Here is a 23,415-nt window from a genome sequence, read left to right on the forward strand (position 1 = left end):
CATCATCAATGGCTGCCCAAGGCTTTCGGCTTAAGAAGTCACTCTCATTCTGGCATCGGCCTTGTGAAAGAGATTCGGAGAAGTGGACAGAGGTACAAGGCACTAACTTGTCCTTGGTATGGGAAACTGCCCCTAAAAGGGCAGAAGAATGAGCAATGATCAACGGCAGGAAGATGATTCGGAAGGCAATTGAAACCGCTTCATTAAGGACACTTAATGTGTATCCACAGGACCTGTGGCTTGTAACTGAGAAGTGCCATGATGATCTCTCGACTGGCAAAAGACTCTGGACAAGCCAGCATTCATATTACCGGAAGGAAGGTGACCTTGATAAAAACATCGAATTACCACCGAGACCATAACGTTGTAACTGCAGGGGCGTGAAACGTGAGAAATTTGAAGGGGGTAAGGAAGTTAGAAAATCTGAAAAGGGAAATGCTGTAGCTCAATGTAGATACAGTGGGGGTCAGTGAAGTGAAATGGAAAGAAGATAAGGATTTATGGTCAAATAAGTTGAAGGTAATATCAACAGCAGCAGAAAATTGTAGAATGGGAGTAGGATTCGTCATAAATGATAATGTAGGGCAGAGAGTGAATTACTGCGAACAGTTCAATGACAGGGTTGTTTTCATTAGAATCGACTGTAAACCAACCCCGACAACAGTAATTCATATGTAGATGCTGACTTCGCAAGGTGATGTCGGAGGGACAGAGAAAGTGTATGAGGATACTGAACGGGTAATTTAGTACGTATGAAGAGATGAAAATCTAAAGTCATAGGGGATTGGAACGTGATTGTACGGGAAGTAGAAGAAGGAGTTGCAAGAGAATATGCGCTTCATAGTTAGAATGTGAGAGGAGAAATGGTTATTGAGTTTTCACGTAAATTTCAGCTAGTAATAGCAAATACTCTGTTCAAAAATAACCAAAGGAAGAGGTATGCTTGGAAAAGACCAAGTCATACAGGAATGTTTCGGTTAGATCACATCAAGGTAAGGCAGAGACACCAAAGTCAGACACTCGATTACAAGGCGTACCTAGGAGCAGATATAGATTTAGATCACAATTAAGAATGACGAAGATTTGGCTGAAGTTTAGGAGACTAATCAGGAAAAATCAGTGCACAAAGAAGTTGGATACCGAAATGCTAAGGAATGAAGGGACTTGCTTGAAGTTCTCTGGGTCTCTGGGATTGTAGATACTCCAACAATGAATAGCTCAGTAGGCAGTTCAGCAGAAGGGGAATGAGCGCCTCTGAAAAGGGCTATCACTGAATTTGGGAAGAAAAGATAGGTATACGAAAGGTATCTGCGAAGAAATCCTGGGTAAGAGAAGAAATACTTCAGCTGATCGACGAAAGCAGAAAGCACAAATATGTTCAAAGGGAATCAGGAGTACTGAAATACAAGCCACTTTGGAATGAAATAAGCAGAGAGTGCTGGAAAGCTATAGCGAAATGGTTGCATGAAAATCGTGATGAAATCGAAAAAGAAATGACTGTCTCAAGGACTGATTCAGCATATTAACACGTCAAAAGAACTTTCGGTGAAATTAAAAGGAAGGGCGTTAATATTAAGACAGCAGTTATGAATTCCAATGTTAAATCTAGAGGAGAGAGCGGATAAGTGGAATGAGGACTTCTCCCATGACGTGATAGAAGAAGAAACAAGAGCCAATAGGAAAGAGATATGGGATATAGAAGTACAGTCAGAATTAAAAAAGAATTTGGAAGACCTAAGAGCAAAACGACTGTATAATCGTTGTGTAGAGTGTATGTGACTGGCAATGTACACTCTGACTTTCGGAAAAATATCATTCACGCGGTTCCGAAGAGTGCAAGAGCTAACAGGTGAGAGAATTACCGCACAGTCATCTTAACGTGTCATACACACTAGCTGATCGCAAGAATAATACACAGAAGAATGGAAGAGAAAACTGACAATCTGTTATACGACGATGAGCTTGGCCTTAGGAAAGGTAAAGGCACCAGAAGGAAATTCTGACGTTGCGGTTGATAATGGAAGCGGGTCTGAAAAAGAACCCAGAAGCGTTAATAGGAACCGTCGACCTGCAAAATGAGTTCAACGTTGTCAAATCGTGCAGAGTGTTTGAAATTCTGAGGAGAATATGGGTAAGCTCTAGGAAAAGCTGGTAATAAACTATACAGACAAGAGCCAACAGGGAACACGAGACTGGAAAACTAAGAATGGCGTGCAAAGAGTAAAATGGATGTATGAAAGGGACGTAGTCTTTCAGCTCTACTGTTCAATCTATACATCGAAGAAAGAATAACAGAAATAAAAGAAATGTTCAATAGTTAGATAAAAATTCTAGTTGAAATGATATCAGTGAAGGCACAAGAAGCAAACTAGTTCTCGCCGAAAGGAAATTCCTGGCAAAGAGAAGTTTGCTGATATCAGACATAAGTCTTAATCTGAGGAAGAAATGTCTGAGAATGTTCATTTGAAGCGCATTATTTTATGGCAGTGCTACACAGACCGTTTGAAAACCGGAGCAGAAGATAATCGAAGCATTTGGGATATGGTGCTACAAAATAATGTAGAAAATTAGGTGTACTGATATGGTAAGGAATGAGGAGGTTATGAACAAAATCGGCGAGGGATGGAATATATGGAAAACATTGGCAAGACGAAGGAACAGGATGATAGGACATATGTTAAGACACCAGGGAATAACTTCCACGCCGCTAGAGGGAACTATAGAGAGTAGAACCGTAGATTAAGACAGAGATTGGAGTACATTGCTCAAATAACTGAGGTTATAGTTTGCAAGTGCTCCTTTGTGAGGGAAAGGCTGGCACAGGAATTCGTGGCGGGTCGCTTCAAACCAGTCAGAAAACTGATGACTTAAAAATAAGTATATAGTTGTAACCAGACAGAGGTCGCAACGTACTTACGTGAATCTCTCATTTTGGAAGCGATGTGGGATTTTTCAGGTCTACCGGCCCTTTGGCACGCTAATGGCTCCGTGCTAGTGAACAAGTTGGACATATGGTCTCTGTGGTTGGAGACACTACAGGAGGACTCGGGTATCAGGCTACTGAGCTACAAATGAAGAAAAGAGTTTCTATGTTGGTACCTTGGTCTGATTTTTTTGCTTCTTCCCGAGTTTCCATGAACATATCGAAGAGCACAGATCCTGCGTCATAATTTCAACCAATGTAGTACATAGATGAGGCTTCTTAGATAGTCAGATTACTAGAACTAAAAGCCTGCTGGATATATCGCTTCGACTCGAATCGTGAAAAGGAGCCAATTTCTTATTACCCAACTCAAAACCTCAGGCATAGTGACGTAAGTGACACTCAGTCACAGGTACAAGTAAGCCATGACAGACTAATTACGCACAGTCTAGAGGTATGTAGAGTCAGAAATGCAAGTCCTCCTTAGCGTACAAACTTAACTGCGTAAATCAATTCACTAACATAATTTTCTGCTGACAGCGGACAGACATCGAGGCTAGTCTGCTGGCAGGAACACTTCAGCTCCTCGACTCTGCCGTGCTTGTCAACTGGTGACCTCTTTGTATTTGCTCGGGCCGTTTGCTTATGGATGGTATGTGACAACCTAACACTTTTAGCCGCAGTTCACAATGAGACAGTGTGAAATCACCGGTTTCTTAAAGCTCGCGGTCTCGTATTGGTTTGGCGAAAGTGTTAGGCACTGTATGTCTCCATCTAGGCATCCTGACTCTACCTGTTAAACTTCTTACGAAAATGAATTACTTTCCTTTTTTTTTGTTGGCACTCCTTTCATGATTGAGTCATTACAATATCAACCGGTTCCTGAATATTGGCTCATAAATAATTTTATCTGTTTGTATTCCCAAACAATAGTATTGGGGCTTTTTATGGTATAACTCTTTCAACATGGTTAGGAAGTTATTAGTTTTCGAAACTGAGGGCAAACTTGACCACCTTGAGTTGAATAAACTAGGTCCTCTGTTTTTCAGGCTCTAAGTTCCCTATTTTATTATCAGGTCTTGGGGTATTCCTTGAAATTTGATTTTTTTCTTTGCTGGGTTTCATAGTCATATAAATCTCTTTACAATATTACATCGTCGTCTTTGTTTTCGTACTTCTTTTCTTGTCCTAACCCTGTATCTTCATGGGGTCGGCATATTAATCTGGATTTGGCAATGTTAGTGTTAGAGGATGGGCAGATGCCCTATCTGTCGCCACCAGTTCCTCATGGGACGGAATGTGTGTACTACATCTGCCTGCGTCTAATGTTATCCCATGTGAAAGAGTAAGACCTTTCTGTAAATGTTGCAAACATTGTGACTGAGGTGGAATATGGATACCATCCCAATATTTTCCTGGTCAGATGTGGTAAACTGCCTAAAAAAAAGTACAGGCTGGCCAACACACGAGCCCTGGTCGTTAATCCGCGAGTAGATTTTATCTGTTGTCACCACACGTCCTCGAATGCCGGAGGCTACGTAATAATGGGCATTCATATCCCGGTTCGGTCACCATTTTCTGTTTAAATGACTTATATATGAAGTACACTCTTACTCCTTCGTTCTTTTAACTAATTACAAGTGGATTACAGAGCTAATTTACAGTTTAGGGAAAACTTTCATACACTTGTGACACTTTCAGTATATGAAACGTGGTGAAATACAGAAGTTGCATTTTATTCTACTCGATATCTGCCGAAACAATAATAATGATTTTTATAAGCAGGTAATAATGACAGTTGTAGGCGATGATTACATCTGTTTGAATTTGTAGTAGTCTATTTAAGACTGCAAAGAGAGCAAGCTTACATCATAAAAGCGTTTGGAAGTCTTTGGAAAACAAAAAAAGGCTGATAAAAATATCTGGTAGCAAAAACGACGCTGTACAACTTGTCTCTAATTAAATATGGAACACTCGAGGAAGCAGCAAAAAAAAAAAAAAAAAAAAAAAAACAAAGAAAAAAACCACTGTAGAGCTGGTTCGATAGTGTCATCTGTTTTTAGGCACAACTGAGCTGATTTACAAACAGTACTTCATACAATTAGCAATGAGAAATAACAACGTACCGGATTTCGAAGACGAAATGTCTCGGAAAATGTGGGCTACTTATTAATATATGTGTAAATGAAAACGAACATTTAAAATGACTCCATTTTAAATTGGGCTAAATTGTGTAAAATAATTACTCCTATCCGCTTGCAGATTCTTAATGCCATACATACAGTCCTGAAACTTGTTACTGTGTATTTTTAATAGCTACGAATATACTTTTACGAAATAAATCGATAAATGTGGGGAGCAAGCAGCATGTAGTACTAAACTGGAGCAATATCCATGCATCTCTCGTAATTAATCTCATACCGAGAAGCTGAATTACTCATGCATTACTTTTGTATAGCAAGCAAACGACATTTTGCGTTTTAAATCTTTCAAGTATTTTAAGAGCTATTAAAAATATTCACTATCGTACGGAGTTTCAGTAGTATCTGTATAGGGTTAGGATACTGTACGACTTATTTAGTACAGTTTAGTGCAGTTTAAAGAATATGGTATGTTAAAAATTCATTTGATGAAGATAATTATTTTCTGATTATTAGTTTTATATTTCAAAATTGTTCAGTCGGTTTGAAAGATTTCGATGAGACTGCAACAGGCTGCAACATGAGCTAAATTTTAGGTTATTTCAGTTTCTACTTACTTGACTCAACAGATATATTACTTCCACCTACATCAATCCCATGAGAAGACTTTGGAGGTAAGAGGTGGACTGGAGTTCATTCAGAAGCTTACCAGCAATCGTTCTGCCTGTGCACCTCTCATGACTGGAACAGAAAAAGGTGAAATGGCAGTGGTACCTGAACTACCCTTCGCCGCACACTAGACAAGAAAGCTAGTTAGTTTTGCATTGTCATTCATTTCTAAGCTATGTTAGAAGTTTCAAATCTCTATTTCACTGGGAAATGACAGTCGTAAAAAAGTACTAAAAAAGTAGCCTCTATCAAATATGAGATGTTGTTGTTGTGGTCTTCAGTCCAGAGACTGGTTTGATGCAGCTGTCCATGCTACTCTATCCTGCGCGAGGTTCTTCATCTCCCAGTACCTCCTGCAACCTACATCCATCTGAATCTGTTTAGTGTATTCATCTCTTGGTCGCCCTCTACGATTTTTACCCTCCACGCTGCCTTCCAATACTAAATTGGTGATCCCTTGATGCCTCAGAATATGCCCTACCAACCAATCCCTTCTTCTAGTCAAGTTGTGCCACAATTTTCTCTTCTCTCCAATTCCATTCAATACCTCCTCATTAGTCATGTGATCTACCCATCTAATTTTCAGCATTCTTCTGTAGCACTACATTTCGAAAGCATCTATTCTCTTCTTGTCCAAATTATTTATCGTCCAAGTTTCACTTCCATACGTGGCTACACTCCATACAAATACTTCCAGAAACGACTTCCTGACACTGAACTCTATAGTCGATGTTAAGAAATTTCTCTTCTTCAGAAACGCTTTCCTTGCCTTTGCCAGTCTACATTTTATATCCTCTGTACTTCGACCATCATCAGTTATTTTGCTCCCAAAATAGCAGAACTCATCTACTACTTCAAATGTGTCATTTCTTAATATAATTCCCTCAACATCACCTGATTTAATTCGACTACATTCCATTATCCTTGTTTTGCTTTTGTTGATGTTCATCTTACATCCTCCTTTCAAAACACTGTCCATTCCGATCAGCTGCTCTTCCAGGTCCTTTGCTGCCTTTGACAGAATTACAGTGTCATCGGCGAACCTGAAAGTTTTTATATTTTCTCCATGGATTTTAATTCCAACTCCGAATTTTTCATTTGTTTCCTTTACTGCTTGCTCAATATACAGATTGAATAACATCGGGGATGGGCTACTCACTCTGTTCCCCATCACTGGTTCTCTTTCATGCCCCTCGACTCTTATAACTGCCATCTGGTTCTTGTACAAATTGTAAATAGCCTTTTGCTCCCGAATTTTACCCGTGCCACCATCAGAATTTGAAAGACAGTATACCAGTCAACATTGTCAAAAGCTTTCTCTAAGTCTACAAATGCTAGGAACGTAGGTTTTCCTTTCATTAATCCATTTTCTAAGATAAGTCGCATGGTCAGTATTGCTTCTCGTGTTCCAACATTTCTATGTAATCGAAACTGACCTTCCCTGAGGTCGGCTTCTACCAGTTTTTCCATTCGTCTGCAAACAGTTCTTGTTAGTATTTTGCAGCTGTGACTTATTAAACTAATAGTTCGGTAATTTTCACATCTGTCAACACCTGCTTTCTTTGGGGTTGGAATTATTATATTCTTTTTTAAATATGAGTGATAATATTGTCCTCAAGTACATCGCCTTTGTATGAACCCTCTATACTCCTTCCACCTTTCTTCTTTCCCTTCTTTGCTTAGAACTGGGTTTCCATCTGAGCTCTTGATAACCATGTAAGAGGTTCTCTTTTCTCCAAAGCTCTCTATAATTTGCCTGTAGGCAGTAACACACGAGATAAGAAAGCAAAATCCAATGCCTTCTAGCACAACACTCTGCTCAGTCGGATCCACCAGCTCGCATACCACCCAGAACGCATTCTGATACTACATACACAACACGCCAGTCGCGCAGAGCACACAAGATGTCAGGTGTTATCGCCCCTTTTTGGGCCCATCTTGATCCCTATTGATCAGGAAGACTAGAACTGTATTGTCATCCAACTGTGAGCTACGTTTGAAACTCAAGTAATAACTCATCAGGAAGTTAGATGCACTGAACAGACAGATAACAAGGTTGAGATATTTGTCTCCTCCTCTCTTTGCTCTCCACTCAGCCATAGCCTTCGGCTCGAATATCATACGGAACAAATTCTGATACTACGTGAAAAACATGCCAGTCCTGTATGATATCTGTGATGTCAGGCATTATCACCCACTTTTACTCCACTCCTATGATCAGAGAGACAAGGAAATGAGTTGATATTTCCTTGTCATCAGTTATGAGTTGCATTTAAGATTTTAAGTCTGTAGTTCATTGTGAAGTTAGTTTAAAATTAAGTGCAGGATTCGTAGCGAACCCAGATACAGAGAAGGAAACAGTATCCAGCTCCTCTTGCTCCTAACTCCGGTCAGCTGTGTGCACCTGCTCACATTCCACTTGGAACGCATTCCGATACAAGACACGCAACATAATGTTCCTGCAAGGTCGTAGAAATGTCAGGAATTAAAACCCTTTTCTCCCTCACCCCGATCTGTATTGATCTGACTGAGAAGGAAGCGAGTTAATTGGGCTTTGTCACCCAGTTCTGAGCTACATTTAAAATTCAAGTCTCTGTACTAACAGGCAGTTAGTTTAAAATCGGCTGCAAAATATATACTAAACAGACAGACAGTCAAGATGTTATCTCCAGATCATCTTCCGCCCTCTCTCTGCTCAGCCATGCCCCCCTGCCCACATATTGCCCAGAATTTATTCTGATACTACCTGCAAATGATGCCTATTCTGCAGGGCAGCCAAGATGTTGGATGTTATCATATACTATCATCCCCACTTCTATGAATCAGACAGACAAGGAAGCGCGTTAATGTGGTGTTGTCACCCAGATCGGAGCTGTGTTTAAAATTACATGTCTCTAGATCATCAAGAAATTACTTCGAAATCAACCGTAAAATTTGTGCTCACCCACGATCATTTTATAGACACTTGTTATGGTGTTCCTCATTTTGGCCTACTGCTTCTCAGTATATTTATTCTTCCATGTGGTTTGATGTAAATAAGCCACCACAGTTCGAAAGGAAAAATGTTATACATACCTACAATACCAGGAGAGACAATTACATTTCTTGTTCCACATTGACGTCGTATTTGGGCACAAAAAGGGTTGCACAACGCTGCTACCAACATTTTTGGTCACTTACCCAGTGATGCAGAATGTTTGACAGACAGTAAAGTAAAATTTGAAAATAAACTGAAAAATTTCTCGTTGACAACTTTCATTTTGTAGAATAATATCTATTGAACAGGGGTATGTTACACGTGACGAATTACAGACTTTATAGTTCTTCATACGCGTAATATCTTGAAAAGATTGTAAACTTAATTTGAGAATAGATTCCTTAATTTATAGTCTTACTGACTGCTCTGATACTGACACTAATACTGTAGACTGCATTGATTACTGTCAGTTTTTTCAATTGCCTTTGTACAACACGTTTCAAGACTGCCTCTTCCCAACGTACAGATATTTCGCAACACCTAAGTTGATGTTTCTGACAGTGCATACTACGTCTAATCAACTGTAAGACGATCTATCGCAGTGGATTAGATGGTTTCTATGGTGAAATGGATTCCTGCTGTCGGTTGTCAGCAGTTGGATCGCCTATTAACCGGCGTCTTCGGCTACCAGACAACGTAATGCCTGGGAGAGCCAGTGCAGTGTAGTGGTAGTTCACGTCTCCCGGCACCTGCCATGCACTTGTCGCCGGCCATCAGCCGTGTCTCGCCAACTCGACGGTTTCGGGACGTCTCCGTCCCGTCGACCTGCTTGTCGGTGTCGGGCTGGGTTACAGCTGACGCCCCGGCGAACAGAGCGCTAAGCCACTTTGCATCTCATCTGCATCCGACACACCGCCCTACGTCCTGCTGAACACGGCGTCCCCAGCTCGGCCTTGATTGCATCTCGACCAGGATGCGGCAGCCGTCTAGAAACGTCAGTATACGCATTTTCTGGCGAAATGATGTACTTTGTCATCCTAATATGTAATTATTATTGAACTTTGAAGCCGGCAAAAAAGTTTAAGTGAGCTGCACCTCAAATTAATGAAAACGAGTATTGTATAAAATCAGAACATTATGGCCACCGACCTACTATCGATATAAACCTGTCCTGGCGACAGCAGCGTCACACGGTGAGGAATGACTGCTAGTCAAACATACGCACGGTGAATGTAGTGTCAGTGTGTGTAGAATGATGATGGCGCTCGATCTGACAGAGGGCAGATTGTGATGGTGTGAAGGCTCGGGACAGGCTATTTGGAAACTACACGACGAGGGTTCGAGGAGTGCTATGGTGAGTGTCTTCAACACATGGTGAAACCAAGGCGGAACCACGTCCACTTGGGTTTGGGCGGCTCCCATCATTACAGATACCGGTTGTCAGAGGCTGGGCAGACTGGCGAAACAGGACAGGCGCCGAACTGTTGTGGAACTAACACAAACGTTAATGTTCGGCACGGTAAACGTGAGTTTGAACACACAGCGCACTGAACAGTCCTAACTAAGGGCTTCCTCAGCCAACGTTCCACGCATGTGCCAATGTTAACACCATGACATCGGCAACTACGACTGAAATGAGTTCGTGGCCATCGGCTTCGTCTCTCCTGGTCTCCGCGTACGATACTGTATATCCTATTTTTCCTTGTTTCTTCTGCAGCGCTCTGTTACATCTAACAAGAAATTATGTGACCACAGAGAAGGACTTTCTTCTTCTTCCTTTCATTCAGCGTTTGTCCAGCGTGCCTGTGGGGTCCATTACGTGGTCCTTTGTCTCGATTTCGCTCTATCACGGGCTGCATCTGGGTGGATGTTCACGCATGTAAGGTCTTTATGAATTGTATCAGCCGCATCTTGCTTAGGTCGTCCCTTGGATCTACTGCCTACGACTTAGAGTGTGTAACCCGCCTTAGCAATAGAGTTATTACAGGCCCGTAGAACGTGCCCAAACCATAGAAGAGAGCAGTCATTCCTCATCTTGTCTTGGATCGGAGCAACACCAAACTGTTTCCTAATGCTGTCACTAGAAACGTGATCTAACTCAGTGAGGCCGACCGAAGTGGCCGTGCGGTTAAAGGCGCTGCAGTCTGGAACCGCAGGACCGCTACGGTCGCAGGTTCGAATCCTGCCTCGGGCATGGATGTTTGTGATGTCCTTAGGTTGGTTAGGTTTAAGTAGTTCTAAGTTCTAGGGGACTAATGACCTCAGCAGTTGAGTCCCATAGTGCTCAGAGCAATTTGAACCATTTTTTTAACTCAGTGAGGCCCGCTGTCCACCTTAGCATCTGCGTTTCCATTACACTTAGGCGGCGTTCTATCTCAACTGTAGTCGGCCAGCACTCCCAACCATACAAGGCGACTGGTCGGATGACAGTGCGATGGATTTTTTATTTTAAAAAATCTTTCATCCTGCGGTAGCAAGGTACTGGTTGTCGTTCGCCTCTTCATCCAGGCTGCCTGAGTTCTGGTGTTGACCTCTACGGTGAGTCGGCCGGCTGCATGTGGTGGTCGAGCGGTTCTAGGCGCTTCAGTCCTGAACCGCGCGATTGCAACGGTCACAGGTTCGAATCCTACCTCGGTCATGGATGTGTTTGATGTCCTTAGCTTCAAGTAGTTCTAAGTTCTAGGGGACTAATAACCTCAGATGTTAAGTCTCATAGCGCTCAGAGCCATTTGAACCATTTTTGAGTCGGCCGTTAACGGTAATCGTGGAACCAAGGTACTTAAACTTATTCGCACGGATTAGATCTTCACCATTAATCGTGATGGTTACCATTTAATGTCTGGCTGAAGTCATGTACTCGGTTTTCTTCAAATTAAGGCGCCAACTGAGTTACGCCAACCGGTCACTCCATTCTTCAGTTAGACTCAGCAGATAAAGCATGTTTTCTGCTGCCAGCATCACGTCCTCAGCATAAAGTAGGGTTCATGCTAATGGCAGAAGCAGATAAGCTGTCATGGTGTCCATTACGAGAACAGAAGTGGTGACAATGCTGAACGTTGATGGACGCCGACTGTGATGAGGAAGTCCTTGGATAGTCTTAAGGTTGTACTAACTTCTCGGCTGTGCATAAAGTAACTGCATCCAGTTAATAATCTGCTGCGGCACATCATGCTCTCGAGGTGCTAGCCAGATGTGACTGTGTAGAACCCGATCAAAGGCCTTTTCGAGATCCAGGGTTGCTAGATGCAGCGGCTTGGCTTTCTCATGACATTTCTCGACTAAGAGTTTCGTAGCATGAATCGCATCAGTTGTGTCGCAGTTCTTCACAAAGCCAGCGTCGTTTATGGAAATCTGTGTGATCTAATGGATCATTTGGTCCTGAACACGCTCTAAGATTTTCATGGCATGGCTGAGAACTCTTAACTGGGTCGTCAGTGATCTTGTTGAAGAGTTCCGTTAACCATTTGGCTGCCTTCCAATGATAGGAGCACCGTAACTGTGCTGGAAGGTCATTTGGGCCGGTGGCTTTTCCAGGCTTCATTTTCCTCAAATGAGTCTTGACCTCTTCGACTGCATATTCTCTTACAGGCCCTTCAAAAGCATGGCCAGTGGGTATTGGTGGATGAGGGAACTCTTCTGTTGAGATATTCTTCAAGTAGCTGCACCATAGTTCTCTGGCCTTCTTCCAGTCAACTTGCGGATTGCCCATCTCGTCATTGACTCCGTAAAACCGATGAACATCCTCTGAATTGCGATGTCTAGCTTTAGCGAACCGATACAAGTCCCGCTGACCTACACATGTGTCACCACAGAGAAGGACTTTAATCAGAAGTAATGAAAAATATTGAACAAAGACCAAATAACAAATTTTTATTCTGTTTTATGGAAATTTCGAGAAAACAGTCGACAGTTAAAGACGAACAGCGTAATTTCCGAGAATAACTGGAGTAAAGTATAATCATAGGCGCATTAATCACTTTTCTTAGAAAACCTAAGAGTGAATAACAGAAGTGGAAGATCGGGAAAGACAGACGTGTAATCACAGCGTTATGAAATAGTTTCATAGTTTACACGCATTGTTTAACCTGTTAAGGAAGCAGTGGCGGTTCTGCAAGGAACCAAAAAAACACTCGTACGTATAAAAACGTAACAACCTCCCATGTTTGTGATTACGTTGTAGAAGAATGGCTAAATGGAAACGAGAAGTAATTTGTGTTGTCAGTATTAATAGTCTTCACAAATTAACGTTGTGACTGTTTTACAATTCCACAGTAAAAACACATACTTTCGTTACATAATGCGGGGATAATGTCGGACTGTCAATTCCTACTAATCGAACTGCTTCACTTAACGTCTTAACTCCGTAAATATGAAGACCTGGAACACACTGAACCAAGATTGTACTTTCTTAGCTACGTACTGAGGAAAGACAAAGCTGCCACTATTAATACAGCGAGTCAAATTTTACTGTGTGTGAATCGAAGAAGCTATCCCTTTGATAACTTTGGAGCGCCTGTGAAATAGCTCTGAATTTTTTCTGTCAGCCGACGTGCAATTACCGGGAATGGCGCCTGGCGAGAGGTGGCGCAAAGCGAGCGTGTTAATGGAAAATGCAGCACCCATTACACGGGGTAGCGGTTGCGGCGGTGGCAAACAATTACAAACGCTCTTGCACGAAATATAGCTCTTATCGTGGAAAGCGGCTCGCATTTGCTAACTCTTGTTTCATTTTGACTAGCTGCGACACCAGTGCGTGTGTGTTCTTTGAAAAGTTCTGAAGGCCATTTGGTGTTTGTGTATAAGTGTTTGTGTACAACGGACGTATACCACCTCCTTCTGTAGTTAAAATGTGACTGCTGTTCTTTCAACTTTTCTATGTACATACACAACACGAAAAATTAAAAGATTGCTTATTTGGAACCCCATCGTTCTCTCTGTTTGCGACACAGAACACTGGACTTAGGCTCCAAGATGCCTACAACCCTCTTCTATAACGGTGCGAAGGCTCTGTGCCCTGTGACGTCGCCATCTGTCGCGATAACGCTTCATGCAGCAAGATGTCGATCAGTACGAAAAAGGGGTCAAACCCCATATGTTTATCCCAGGTATAAGGTGGCCTAATGACGTCATCTTGCCACAAAATCTGACTACAATTTGATCGAACGCCACCGTGGACTTCTCTCACCACGGTAAAGTCGCCACACCTTCCCTTACCCACATCTCACTCCTTACCCTGACGCCTCTGTAATGGAATTCAGAAATGTGATTCCCAGAGTATCTGTTACACAATTTTCTTATGCGTGGCCGAGGAATCTTTTTCGGGCACAACGCTGTTGAGAATCGATACCAACAGGTCTCAGGTGGTGTCAACAAAGCCTCTATGTGGTTAATATGTTAGTTACTTGTTCCACCGATCAATCGCAAGGTAATTGTTACGATGTGGAATGTGTCAAGTGTATAAGAAAGTCACACAATAAAGGTGTTTTTTTTTTAGCTTAAAATTTTTATTATCTACCCCATTCCCCAAAATGGCACCAAATGTATATATTATACGTATAGATTTATTTATTCCTATTCAAGAATTCATCTATGGTATGGAAGGAGTTGTTAGTGATATACTATTTCAGTTTATTTTTGAAACTATTACTGCTGTCTGTCAGACATTTTATTTCATCTCGTAATTTATCGAGAAGTTTCACAGCAGCATATTTTACCTCTTTCTATGCCAGAGATAGGATAAATAGAGGATTGTGTAAGTCTATCTTTCTTATGGTATTATAGTCATGAATGTCATTGATATTTTTAAGCTGATCCATGTTGTCGAGAGCAAATTTAATTACTGAGTCAATGTACTTTGAGGCTATTGTAACAACTCAATATGGCATCAGACACTGAATGTATGCGAAGTATGTTAGCTTATCCTCAAAATTGACAATTAACCTGATTGCAAAAGTTGATGAAAATAGTCGCAGTAGGAGATCCAAAATATGAATATTCTAATTAAGATTGTCACCCAAAAACTTAATACGCTCTACCCTGGCTACTGACTTCAGTTGATGTATTACTTTTATTGAAGGAACTGTACATCATGCAGCAGAAAATTGGATGTACTGTGTTTTTCAAAGTTCAGAGCAAGCCTATTCTCAGAAAACCAATTAATAACTTTTCCAAAGACATACTTAATATTATTTTCTATTGAAGTTTCCTTTACTCGATTAATAGTGGTACTAGTATCATCAGCAAACAGTTTCAGTTTAGCTTGTTTCTTCAGTTAAGGAAGGAGGTCATGCACATATATCTAGAATAGAAGTGGACCCGTGATCGATACCTGCTGATCACCTAATGCAATTTCATCCCAGTTAGATGATGTCGCAAACTTCCTTAAATCTCTTAAATCATATAAATAATAGGACACTGGCCAGTTCTTATTTGCTTCTGTGGTGTCGCCTTTCTTTCTAGAAAGGCCTGAAATTGGCATATTTCAACGTCTTTGCGACAATACTTGAGATAGTGATGTATTACATTTGTGACTCAGAACATCAGGTGTACTTGCTCCACATTGGTTTAATATCTTGTTAGAGATGTCATTTACTCAAACAGAGCATCTATTTTTCAAAGATTTAATGATGTTACTTATTTGATGACATCTTCTGAGATGAAAATTCATGTGACTAAAATTTCTCAAAACTGTCTCTTCTGTGTACTGCTTGAGTTTTTCTTTTGAACTATTCTCACCAATTTTTTCACCTACACATAAGAAAGGTTGTTAAATACGTTAGCTACTTGTGTACTGTTGGTTAAGCTGGTCTCATTCTATTTAATACTAACACCATCTATGCCAGTGGTTATTTTTCCTGTCTCCTAACAACATTCCATACTAATTTCATTTTACTGTCTGAGTTGTTAATTTCATCTGTAACATACATATTTCTTGATTTTATGACAGGCTTTCTCAGGATATATAGTGTAAAATAACTTGTGGGTCTTTACTAAAGCTTGCTGTCTCACATAGTTTTCTTTCTCTTTATGAAGATACTTGTAGTAATCCAACGTTTCTTTGAAAACTGTTTGGTGTTCCATTTAGTAATTTTTTGGGCAATAGTGTTTAAAAAGGGATACAAATCTCTCAACAAAAACGTTACATTTATCATTAGCATTTGGCTCATTATACTTAACTCCTCCATTAACTTTCTCTGAAGTTCTCTATAGATTGAGCAACTTTACACTTTTACTTAATGGTTTCTGAACCGTGCGTCCTGCTAGTTTTTGTAAGTTAATCAGTTGTGCATCATGGTTTGATAATCCGTATATCACAGGCAAAGCATGTGTTAGTTTTGCATCCACCCTTGCTGTATACATTATCTGTTAGAGTGCTACGGTCTTGAGCTATAACTGTGGAAAAACTGATACCTGATTCTAAGTTGTATGTCATTACATTATCTGTTAGAGTGCTACGGTCTTGAGCTATATCTGTGGAAAAACTGATACCTGATTCTAAGTTGTATGTCATTACATCTCATTAATTACGCTGCTAATTCACTTTTCCGATCAGACCTGTTTAGAAAGTTTACACTGAAATCTCCACAGAATTAATAATTTCTTCTTTTTGTCTGACTGACGGCATAATAGGGCGTCAAACTTTTTTATAAATAGCTCCCAGTCTCCTAATGGGGACCTGTACAGTGTTGATAGTATCAACAGTACGTTGTCTCTCTGTAGTTCAAAATGGTTCAAATGGCTCTGAGCACTATGGGACTCAACTGCTGTGGTCATAAGTCCCCTAGAACTTAGAACTACTTAAACCTAACTAACCTAAGGACAGCACACAACACCCAGCCATCACGAGGCAGAGAAAATCCCTGACCCCGCCGGTAATCGAACCCGGGAACCCGGGCGTGGAAAGCGAGAACGCTACCGCACGACCACGAGATGCGGGCCTCTGTAGTTCACAAGCACAAACTTTAAAGTGCTGATCGACACAAAATTTGGTTACTTCTACAGTTTTGTATTTATACCACTGTTTTGTGTAAATGTCAACAACACCTTTATCCACGCTGGATCTGCAAGTGTGAGACGCTACTATACACATAATTATACTGACAAATTCCATCCCCAGAGTTACATGGTGTTCAGACAGACAAAGTATAACAATCTCGTTCTTATTTCTGAGACAATCTAAACGCACTAACAGCTCATCTACTTAATTTTTTGTTCCCCTGGTATTTTGATGAAGTAAATTGATACTACTCTTTGCTTTATCCCTATTTACTGTACATGAAGCTTCCTTCATTTTATTTTTCTTGATTGTTGTCGTTCTGGACTTTGGCTTTAACCTAAAAAAAACCGCCTGCCTTGTCCTATTAAGCACGGGTATCATCCGTTCTGTGACTGTGGCCCCATCTTACATCTGTTAATATCTTTCCCCTTCCTATTTATGTGCAGGCTGCAGACCATGTGCTGTGAATCCCCTTCTACCAATAGCATCAACTGGAACAACACTTATGTGAGATTTTGACGGTGTGTAGAGCATCCTGTTCAGCTCAGTGTTTACATGTCTTACAGCAGTGCTTACCCAAAGGTGGTCATGGCACTGAAAAATCTCCATAAACTCCACATTTATGTGCCCAGTTTCCGCCCCTATTTTATCCAGGTCGCTCCTAGTACTATATCATGGATTCATAGCCATGCTTTTTCCTTCTGCTCCAAATATAATCACCTGATCTTCTTTCTTAAAGTGCCTGCATAGCTGATCTAAGATTTATGTCACCTGGATAAGGCTGGCACTTGGTTTTACAAAACTTGTGACCTGGTACCCTGCACCTAATTTCTCCCGAAGCTGCTGGCCTACACGCCTCCCATGATTGCTACCTAGAAGAACAATTCCTCTTTACCTATGCTGGCTTGATCCCGACCTGTCTTTTTTCTTTAAGCTAATATTCTGCTTCCACCTGCATTGAACTACATCTGGATGAGGCCCTTCCTCAAGTGCTTCAGGTAGCAAGCGAAACTGATTTGCTGATTGAATTTCGAAAGTTTTTTCAACAGTTTACCGTTTTCGCCATTTGCTTGCTACCTTTTAGCAGCAACCCGTCTCTCTTTCCTCCCTTAGCTTACATAATTCCAAATTCGCGTTTCTAATTCAGCCTTAAGGGCACCAACTTCTACTTCCTGATCAGCGATTTTTCTGTCCTCTCTACATAACCTCATTATCTACCCCCGTTTCTTCGCCACTACATTCGCCCCAATGAAACCATAACTTGCAGTCTTCCCAAAACGCTCTCTCCTTCAGATTTCTACGGCAACCGCCACATTTGTCACACATGATTTGATAGCAAATTTTACACAAAAGCAGAGAATAATTTGGCTCAAGAGCACTGAAATATCGTAACCTGTACTAACACGCAACTAGACTCTAATGTCAACAAACTTTTAAACTTACTTTCGAAAGTTTTAATTAACTACCTGGACTCTATATGGCAGTAATGAATCATTTGAACTTTGAACCGCTAAGTCTAGTCAGAACTAATGATCTAGACTTGTACGCCTAAAATTTAAACAAAACTAACGACTACCGATACCTACATTCTACACATTCCGCCGTTGGAACCGACAGTGTACAGTGCGATGTGCAACAGAACAATGTTCTCGACGACCTTTGATACTGCCTACATGCCTCTGAGAACCCAACATTTCTCTATGGACGACGCTGGACTGCAAGCCTACCGAAAGTCGCAGTCCCTCTCCCTTCGACTGTGGCACGAAGGCAGTTATTGGTCTGGTATATTGGTGGACTCATTAGGGACTGATTGAAACTTCGACGAAATTTGAAGATGATCCTTTTAAAACTTGTCCTGGGGCATTTTCGTGTTGTTTCCTAGCAGCGGCGTGTGCGAATGGCTCTCTTCGTCAACCCACAGGAAATTCGTGTGATATCAACAATGCACGTCGCTAGTATCACCTCCTTCGCAGAAACGTCAAGACGTGGGGTGAGATGTATGTAAGGGGATGTGTGACAATCTGCCAGTGGCGTAAAACGTTCACAGTGACGTTGGAGAGAATTGTTGGGAAGTTGAGTACTAATATGACGTCATTAGCCTACCTTACGTCTCGCATTAAGTTCTGAGCCCTGGCCTTGTCTTCACAAGTGTCGGCACCTTGTTGTTTGAAGTGTCGGTGAGACCGAGGGAGGTGCCGCAGGTCGCCACGCTTTGCGCTGCTACACAGGAAGGTTGTGGCCACCTACGAGTCAGGTTTCAGACTTCTGTTGCCGAGAATTCTTCCGGGTTGTATGGCCGTGGCCCGTAACTCTTCAATCCCTGACGTTTCGTCCAAAGCTACGTTGGATGTCTTCGGAGGTGCTCCTGATTGTGCTGAGTCTTGCCGACTGACAAGACTGAGGAAATAATCACTTCACTGTAGGTGGTAAATCGGAACGGTCGGTATACTGGAGTTGTTCACTGGTGAATTTCCACTTGGAACAGTTACTCAAGTGAGCCATCTATCTATTTATTAATTAGCGCAAAAGGAGAAACGTAGACTCGAAAGCTTCCCTACTGAAAAGTTGCGTGTTAACGGCTGAGTGTACCTCAACAAATCCTAATAGTTCATTTCATTTGAGGCTGTGAAATTATAACTGTCATGGCTGAACGAAATCTGCAGGTACGCACGGTCCACTAGAATTTCTCGTAGTCATTCGTTTCTCTTACACAATGTGTAGTTACTGCAGTAAATCACTGATTAAAGAGACTTTTTGATGGTTAACAAATGACCATTTTTTCGGCGTGTAGCGAGCCAGTGTAAACAGCTGAAATTACGTTTTGCACCACCTGCACATCTTAAAACTTGAAGTGAAAGAAGAAAATGAAAGCAAAAACTATGCATTATGGAAGTTCATTCTTTTGTAGATTTGTGAAATCAGAATATGCTGTTTGGTTACATTCAATACCATGCGGTTACACCTTGTGTGTTGTAACACGCTTCGACCCTCCTTCGTATGCTGCATAGAAGCTGGTCGAGATGGTTAATGTTCAAGCCTTGAACGACTCTTTGGTGGCCAATCTCTTAAGATAATCCAGTGCATGACTAGGGTTTCTGTGAGAACGTGTAGTTAGTTTGGACTGGTTTCAAGCATGTTGATTCTGATATGAAATTTTCACTCTGCAGAGCAATGTGTGCTGATATAAAACTTCCCGACAGAGAAAGCTTCTGTGAAGTTTGGAAGGTAGGAGATGAGATGCTGGTGGAATTAAAGCCGTAAGGGTCTGCTTTAAGTCGTGCTTGCTCAGTCGGTCAGAGGGCTAGCCGCCCTTTGTAATAAAAACGTGAGTGAATGCAACGACGATGAATTTGAACAAGCTTCATAGGACGTCCGTCTCGAACAAATAGAACGAACGATCACGAACCAAATGAGATAAAAGTCGGTAGAACCCAAGCCTCCAAGCAAAGGTCTCGAGTTCGAGTCTCGGTCTGGCATGGTGTTTTAATCTGTCAGAGAGTTTCATGCTGCTTCTGGTCTATGACAGCATTCCACGCGGTTGGTTTATGCTACATGGGAAAATGCCTTCGGAAACACCCTTTACATGGCAGTAATATAAATTTACTTACATTATGCACTTCTATAGCAATGACATGCTTGTCAGTTAATACGTCAGGATCTCTAATATGTCCTATAATATTGGACATAAACAGTTTGTCATGTGTGTTACTGCTGTCAAATTTTAGATAATGACAATCCTTGATAACGTTTAACTCAGCCATCTCTTCTTGAGGAATTTAATTAGGCGTGACGCTGTGCAATTATTGGGTAACACGAAAGGAAACATACGTTTATCACTCAAGCATATCTGTTTGCGTTAACGTTTAAAACTTACATGTTTATATTATTCCACAGCAAAAAAGAATCCAACATACTGTATTTACAGAACAACAAATGCATTACAACAGCGGATCGATGTGGCGACCAGCAATACTTTTACAGATACTTTAGGCCTACCTACGAAGCCTGTTCTGGTACACACTCTCCATCCCACCTCGTGTACCTTCAGTTTCTAGTGCAGCGGCCAGATCTCATGTCAGCAGATCTTCCTCTGCCTCTATAGAAGTCTCGAAAACTAAACTTTTCAAAGGACGTCAGGTGACCGTCTGACATAGTACACTTTTACCCTACTGCATACTTGACCAAGCAACTCTGAGAGTTTTCTGTTTTCCTCGGCAGACATGGCAACAATACACATCTGAACTGAAACAGGAGTATAACTGAAACGGTACGTTTCCAGACATTGGTTCCCATTCAAAATATTTCCCTTTACAAGTCGCAATAGTTTGTAACAGAAATTTACGACACCCTGCATTTCGCTGACAGCAGCATCAGCCTTTCCATAACTCCAAGGCAATACCGGAAACCAAGTACCAAGTTCAAGGAGAGGAGGGGAGGTAGAGCCCCCTCCCCAAGTGCCACTGTAGACTTTCCATAAAACAGCTTACAACAATGCCCACCTCAAGTTCCAACGCTCCGCAGTCAGTGGCGTTCATATCTTATAATTTCGATGCAGTGGAATAGAGAATCATGTGATTTTTACAGCACGAAAATAATTTAATATGTAAAATTTATTTTATTAAATAGATCACCTACTTGCAAGAGAAACATGAAATGGCAAAGGTGTCAACACTCACTGCTGCGAGGCAGTGTATGTATTAACACCAATGTTGACGAACAGGAAAAGGAAAGCAAAAATAAATTTAATTAATACTGGCGGTTTTCCTTACAGGGTGGCAAAGTCGTTGCTGCAGCAGGAAACTTAGGAGAACATAATGCTGTTCAACCAAACCTTCTGTTTGAACACCAGTGGCTGTGAGCGTGTCAGTGTCTGCATGGTATCGGACAGGAAGTTCTACCTCGTGGTAGTATCTGAAAACCTCTATTCAGTGACTTCAAAGTAATACTATCAATAGGTGAATGGCGTAAAGTATACAATGTGTCAGTGCAGATTTAGGCCGCGTTTCAAGGAAAAATTCGCTCTCCATCACTGGTACTGTATGTACATACAATCACTGTAGGGAAAATACCTCGGACAGTTAAAGTATTTAACAACAGAGGAAGCATGCATTTACAGGAACAGAATTTTAAAAGTGTAATGAATACCGGCTATGCAATATAGCATGAGCTCGAATATCCACAAACGTCCCAGTCGTATGTCTATCGACTCCATGAGACATTGTGGATTAATCTACTGGAGATAGCTCAGCAAAGTCTCTTGGATATTTTGTGTAAGTGGAAATGGAAGCATATGATTCAGCACTGCCAGATGTCGGCACAGAACAGTCATCTTATTTAAGTTTGTTCATATATCTGGCTACATGTAAGAATTTATAGACACCCTTGTATTCAAATGTAAACGAATAGCTATGACCTCGACCAGGAGGACAAAACAACCTCACTGCAAACATCTTGCAGTAAGCAACTGGTCCTGCAGTGATGATGGTGGTAAAAAGGAGGACAAGACAAATGTGTCATTCAAAAATGTCTCTGAGCACTATGGGACTTAACTTCTGAGGTCATCAGTCCACTAGAACTAAGAACTACTTAAACATAAGTAATCTAAGGACATCACACACATCCATGCCCGAGGCAGGATTCGAACCTGAGACCCTAGGGGTCGCGCGGTTCCAGACTGTAGTGCCTAGAACCGGAATGTATCACTACTCACCGATATAATACGTGCTTTGGTTATTGGGACCTCCGGTTACAGGAGAACTTATGTTTTTCTACACTGTTAACACATCTTAAAGAAGTCTGTTTCGGTCATGTATATACATATATATTTTTGAGGCACTCTGTTTCAGAATTTGCCCGACATTGAGAGAGTAGGATACCGCACATTCATAGAAAGCCGTGTTGTTCCACCCCCGAAAAAATAAAGCCAAAAAGTATATTCATATTTGACGAAATCCAGGATGAAATCGGCATTTTTTTTTTTTTTGTATGGTTGCTATATGCAAGTCAATAAATTTTATTTTAGCAGGACGTACTGACTGATCCTGAAGCAGTTGGTCTGGGATAAAGCGATCCTTATTACTGCTTTCAAACGGGGCAATTGCATTTTAAAGTATCTTTACCAATGAGATGTAGAAACTAACATGTGTTTCAATTAATTTGTTACCATACGTGGGATGGAATAACTCGCCGTATGGCTCGCTGGTTATAGATAAAACTACTAAACAGACGAAACTTCAGTGTGATTCTCAATACAATGCAGTGTATCAAAACAAAACTGTATCAGGATACAGTAGACTATGAAGAAATTTACAGATGTCACACACACTCGTTCAGAGGGTGTAAAACACATGCATGTTTCTCTGTAAAGAAAAATCGACACAATCAAAACTTAATTAACAGAACTGGAAAGTCTTATCGAGGCGGGGGCTATAAATGTCGAGGATTTGAATGCTAAAATAAAGCAATGTGTACTATACATCAGCGAGAAACGTGTAGAAGTCAATGAAAAACCTATATATATGCATTGATATATCACGGTATTAGTTAAGGCACTTCACTCCAATCTTCACTAGTAGTCTCAAAGTTGGTATAAACTATACAATATCTCAAAAACAGCTTAGTATATAGCAACATGTCTTCGAGAAAGTGTAATGTTATTGAGGCACGGAAGCCTATTCCATGGAAGTTAGGACTGTTGAAGGTACGGCAG

The sequence above is a fragment of the Schistocerca nitens genome, chromosome 1 (genome assembly GCF_023898315.1).
Source record: "Schistocerca nitens isolate TAMUIC-IGC-003100 chromosome 1, iqSchNite1.1, whole genome shotgun sequence".
Taxonomy (NCBI): Eukaryota; Metazoa; Arthropoda; class Insecta; order Orthoptera; family Acrididae; genus Schistocerca; species Schistocerca nitens.